Source organism: Lepidochelys kempii, chromosome 1 (genome assembly GCF_965140285.1).
Source record: "Lepidochelys kempii isolate rLepKem1 chromosome 1, rLepKem1.hap1, whole genome shotgun sequence".
Taxonomy (NCBI): Eukaryota; Metazoa; Chordata; order Testudines; family Cheloniidae; genus Lepidochelys; species Lepidochelys kempii.
Window position 1 is genome coordinate 276463274 of NC_136380.1, and position 6107 is coordinate 276469380.

The following is a 6107-nucleotide window of genomic DNA, read 5'->3' on the forward strand; positions in this document are numbered from 1 at the left end:
TTCACAAATCATGAGTAGTCAGCCCCCTTCACCCCCTCCCCAACAAATCATGAGATTAGTTTTGCAATCACAAGATTTTTATGAATAATTAACGTTGGGTTTCTTAGTTTTTGTCTTCTGGTTTGTGAGCTCTTTAGCATCGTGTTTCTAAGCTTTTCTCTGCACTGATAGCTAGAAACATACTTTTAAAAGAAAGTTGAGATTCTCAAGTAATCACCTGAATTCAGGAGCTGGTATTTTGAGGGAAAAATACAAATATTATTAAACTTGCAATACAATTGGATGGTATGTCAATACTAAAAGTATTTACAAAACTTGTCCTTTTGAAATCCATCCTGTCTCCCCCAGCAGTCTGTAATAATATGTAACAATTTTATCCAAATCTAGGGTTGTCCACTTTCTAAATTCACTCACAACATATATAGATAACAAACATACTCCGATTTTTTTTTAAATAACCTTTACTTTCTACCAGCTTCTTTGGTGGTAGGAGTAGTGATACTGAAAAACAGTGAGATTTATCACATACTTGTAATATTGCATGGCGGCCAGGGAGGCTCCGTGTGCTGCCCTTGCGCCTGCAGGCATCGCCCCCACAGTTCCCATTGGTCATGATTCCTGGCCAATGGGAGCTGCAGAGCCGCAACTCAGGGCGGTGGTACTGCACGGAGCCTCCTTGTGCCTTTGGGCCACAGGGACCTGGCAGCTGCTTCTGGGAGCCATGCAGAGCCAGGGCGGTTAGGCAGCCTGCCTTAGCCCAGGGCCCCCGTTGCATGGCCAACCAGACTTTAAATGGCCCAGGTGGTGGTGCCGACAGGAGCCACCAGGGTCCATTTTCAACCGAGCATTCCGGTCGAATACCGGATGCCTGGCAACCCCATCTAAACCAATTTTAAAAGTTCTTTCATGCAGTGTTGTTGTAGCCATGTTGGTCTCAGAATATGGGAGAGACAAGATGTGTGAGGTAATATCTTCTATTGGACAACTTCTGTCGGTGAGAGAGACAAAAGTTTACTTGAAGAGCTCTGGGTAAGCTCGAAATCTTGTCTCTCTCACCAACAGAAGTTGGTCTAGTAACAGATATTATCTCAGCCACCTTAAAAATTGTCATTTAAGAGAAAATCAGATCATTTAAAAATTCTTCAGGGGCAGAACTGATTCAGTGATATTTATCTTCCAGTACATGAATTAGGCCTGAGCTACACTTAAAATTTAGGTCAACGTAACTATGTTGCTCAGGGTTGTGAAAAATGCCAACCTCACGTGTAGACACAGCTAGGTTGATGAAAGACTGCTCCTGTCAACCTAGCTACTATTGCTCAGAATGTAGTGTTCCTACACTGATGGAAAAGGCCCTCCATTGGTGTAGGCTGTGTCAACACTACAGGGTTTTGCCAGCATAGGTACAGCACTGTAGCTATGCTGGTATAGTCCCTGTAGTGTAGACATGACCGTAATCATTGTGTTCATGGTGATTAAAGCAAACAACTTATTGCAGCACTGAAAGGAAAGAAACTTCTGTAGAGCATTGCATATCGTTGTCTTCTGTAACAAGGAAGTAAAATATTATCAACAAAAGAAGAATTAGTAAACATACTCAAGATGCAGTGAAGAAACGAATTTATGCCACTATATGGTAGTGCTCCATAGATGAGAGCGAAATATTCAGCACTGGCAAGGATCTTTGTTTTGTTTTGGAGTTGTATTTTAATATGATAATTACAGTACATGCTTCTGTGGGAATAACACTATTTTTACCTTTTATATAATCAAATAGTTTTACAAAGATTGAAAAATTGTGTGTAAACAGTTTTAATAATGAAACATTGAAGTGCAAGCACTATTCTTCCAAAGATTTCTGACTATTTCATGTACAATTTGGTCAGGAAACATGTAACCATTAGTATTGTTTTGCTGAGTATGCTACAGGTACAGCATTTCATTAAATTCTAGATGTGAAAAACTCTGGGATGAGATTTAATTCCCTGTTAATACGTAGTGCATTATTTTAAGAGTGCTGGAATCTATTCCAGGAGAAGTGGAGCAACAGTTATCCAGTATGGTTCATAAATTGTACACGGTTTTGTAATATAGAATTAAACACATCAAAAGGCAGCCGTTTTAAGAAGTTTTTTCTTTTCGTCATTCTAGTGTTTAGCAAGTAAAAATTCCTAATGCAAAGAATAAGAATGTTGACAAGTCAAGCAAAAACTAATTTGAATGATATTCCTTAATCACAGGTTTCAGAGTAACAGCCGTGTTAGTCTGTATTCGCAAAAAGAAAAGGAGTACTTGTGGCACCTTAGAGACTAACCAATTTATTTGAGCATAAGCTTTCGTGAGCTACAGCTCACTTCATCGGATGTATGCATCCGATGAAGTGAGCTGTAGCTCACGAAAGCTTATGCTCAAATAAATTGGTTAGTCTCTATGGTGCCACAAGTACTCCTTTTCTTATTCCTTAATCAATGCCTTTCACCATACTTCATTATATATGTTTTGTCTGTACAGTAGACTGTTTATTGGATACAATTCTTTGAAAATATGGAAGCTGCATCTATCCTGGTAATCTCCTTCTATTTTAAAAATGACAGAAAATGTAACTATTATATTCTCATTCGTGCGCAGAAATTGATAGCAGCCCTGACAAAGGAGAGATCCTTAGGCATCCTTTCTTTTTCTATTGCATCTCTTGAAATTTGCTTTGGGAAATACCATTTGAATAGCACTGTTAAATTTTTGGGGCTTCAGCAACTTAATTCTTTCACTTACCTGAATGGTGTCATCAAACAGAGAAATCAGTTAGTGGAGTTTTCTGTTCATCTACAGAAAAGCGTACAGATAACTTTTGTGGTTAAAGGTGTAATTTAATACCAGTGTCGTGTTATGTGAATTAGGATTGTAATAGAGTATTATAAGTATGTGACAAATCTCACAGTTTTTCAGTATCACCACGCCTACCACCAAAGAAGCTGGTAGAAAGAAAAGGTTATATAAAAAAAAATCAGAGTATGTTTGTTATCTATGTATGTTGTGAGTGAATTTAGTGCTCATGAAAGCAAGAATAAGCACTCCTTAGAGCCATTAGATTAAAACTAAAGAACTCAGATGCACCAAAACTGCAATACTCCTTTTTTCCTCAACTCCTTTTTCCTCAAGATTCCTTGATTGTCCTCCCTCAGCTCTGTTCACATGACTTTTCCTGTCAGTCCTGATGGACTCTTTACCTTACAGCCCTCCTGGATAGACCCTTAGGATGAGATTATCCATCTTGTTAAATCTATTTAAGCACAGTGAAGCAGACTTAAACCCATCTCAATTGACCAGTGGAGTATCGTCTCCTAATCATACTACTTTACGTCCTAGTGCCCTGCTTAAGGAATAGAGAGCAAAAGATATCATGGCTGGGAACTCCCTATATCTGTCTGTTTCGTTACTGGCAGAAAAGCTCCCATTGGCAGTTGGCATAAAATAGAGTAATCTTCAGGCTGCTCTGTCTTCCACAAGGAATTGGATTAGCATTTCCAGCTCCAGGATTGTAGAGCCACAAAGAGGGTATAATGCAACCTTATTCCCAACTCTCACTCCCATTCCTGGAGACTTTCAGCAAGTATGGCTCCTTTGTTCTAGAGGATCTAGGCCTTGGTTTCTCTCTGCTTCACTGCTGTATTGTGCCTAATCAAAGGGTGTTCAGATCCTAAAGATGCAGTGCTAATCCAGAAATCACGCAGGAGACACTCTACAGTCTTCCCCATAGGGCTCTACTAAAGTATGTCAGTTATAACTGGCAGGACTCATGCTCTTTCTGCTCAGACTTTTATAGATGGGGGATGGTAACTGACTTTAGACAAATGTGACTGTCCATTAGGGATAAGTCTTGTAGGGTGGGCTCCATGAAGGATCTTAGGCATTGCAGCCCTGAGCATCACAGAGTCTAACTTTTAGGCACCTAGAAAATCCCAGGAACAACACAGCAATCCATGAAACTGAATTAGGCACATAGGTACCCTATACCATGAAGGGAGAGGGGAAGGCATCTAAGAATGTGATCCACAAAAGCCAGTGTGTGAAGCAAGCAGCTGCCTAAGGAAGCCAACGGGAGATGCCGACGAGAGGGGTGTATGCTAAGCCCCACCCCTCTCATAGAGATAGGTGCTGAAGTTGGTGTGCAATCACAAATTGGTATCCATTGCCTGGAACGGGATGGCTTAGATGCCTAAGCCACTTCTTGAGGGCATGAGTTAAGCACCACTTTACTCCACATGAAAAAGCCATAGAAGGAGGCCTTGTGCACCTCATAACTTGTAGCTGAATGGTTAGCACATTCATCTAGGATGTGAGAGAGTGAGGTTCAATTACCCTCTTTCTGCTACAGGAAGAGAAGGGATACTTTCTTTTCAAATCTTTTCTCCTCCTCTGCAGACAGCTCTGGAGGAATTGAACCTGGATCTCTAACATCCCAGGTGAGTGTGCTAATCACGTGGGTAAAAGTTATAAAATAGACAATAATACCTGTCATAAATATAAAGGGAAGGGTAAACCCCTTTGAAATCCCTCCTGGCCAGGGGAAAGCTCCTCTCACCTGTAAAGGGTTAAGAAGCTAAAGGTAACCTCGCTGGCACCTGACCAAAATGACCAATGAGGAGACAAGATACTTTCAAAAGCTGGGAGGAGGGAGAGAAACAAAGGGTCTGTGTGTCTGTCTATATGCTGTTTTTTTACCGGGGATAGACCAGGAATGGAGTCTTAGAACTTTTAGTAAGTAATCTAGCTAGGTATGTGTTAGATTATGATTTCTTTAAATGGCAGAGAAAAGAATTGTGCTGAATAGAATAACTATTTCTGTCTGTGTATCTTTTTTGTAACTTAAGGTTTTGCCTAGAGGGGTTCTCTATGTTTTTGAATCTAATTACCCTGTAAGATATCTACCATCCTGATTTTACAGGGGGGATTTCTTCATTTCTATTTACTTCTATTTTTATTAAAAGTCTTCTTGTAAGAAACTGAATGCTTTTTCATTGTTCTCAGATCCAAGGGTTTGGGTCTGTGGTCACCTATGCAAATTGGTGAGGCTTTTTACCAAACCTTGTCCAGGAAGTGGGGTGCAAGGTTTTGGGAAGTATTTGGGGGGGAAGGACGCGTCCAAACAGCTCTTCCCCAGTAACCAGTATTAGTTTGGTGGTGGTAGCGGCCAGTCCAAGGACAACGGGGGGAATATTTTGTACCTTGGGGAAGTTTTGACCTAAGCTGGTGAAGATAAGCTTAGGAGGTTTTTCATGCAGGTCCCCACATCTGTACCCTAGAGTTCAGAGTGGGGGAGGAACCTTGACAATACCACATTTTCCTCTGGCCATATTTTGAATGGAATGCTCAATGACTACCTCCCAGATTGGGCCCCTCACACGACTTAGGCGGCCAAATGCCTGTCTTCCTCTGGTTCATGATTTGCTCTGGGGCTTATCCCAGCCATGATATCTTTTGCTCTGCCATGTTCCTTATGCTGGGCACTAGGATGTAAGGTGGGAGATAGGCCTCCGAACGCCTAGAATGGGGAAGCGCGCACATGCCCCTAGATCTAAAACTTAGGCATCAAGGGAACTTTTACAGTGGAATGTTGTTATACCAATAAAATAAAAACCAGCAGGATCTTATTAAAGGGGAAAAGGCAAAATGCCACATTTATTGTGAATACAGAAAGAATCATAGTAAGCAGTTAGTTATAGCTATAACATTCCATTTAATTTCATATTTATTCACACATTCATTCATACGAACACACACACACACAGGTACTGCAAGGTTGGTATCATAGTTACCAGCCTTAGAGTTGCTCATGCCAAGCCACTGGCCAGGTGGCCTGGACATGAGGAGGGAGCAGGGCCTTGTCAGATGCTCATCTGATGCTCCTGGAAGTTGGTTTGCAGAATCAGACCCCAAAGTTCTCACTTTCTAGAGTCCATTTTTATAGGAATTTCTTCCTATGCCAGTCTGTGGGAATTGCTTCATCATGCTATTGCTGAATCAATCAGCAGATGGCACATTCCTGACGGCACCGTGCTACCAGATGTTATCTTGTTCTTTGGTTCTCCCATTCTTGAGGCTGTTGG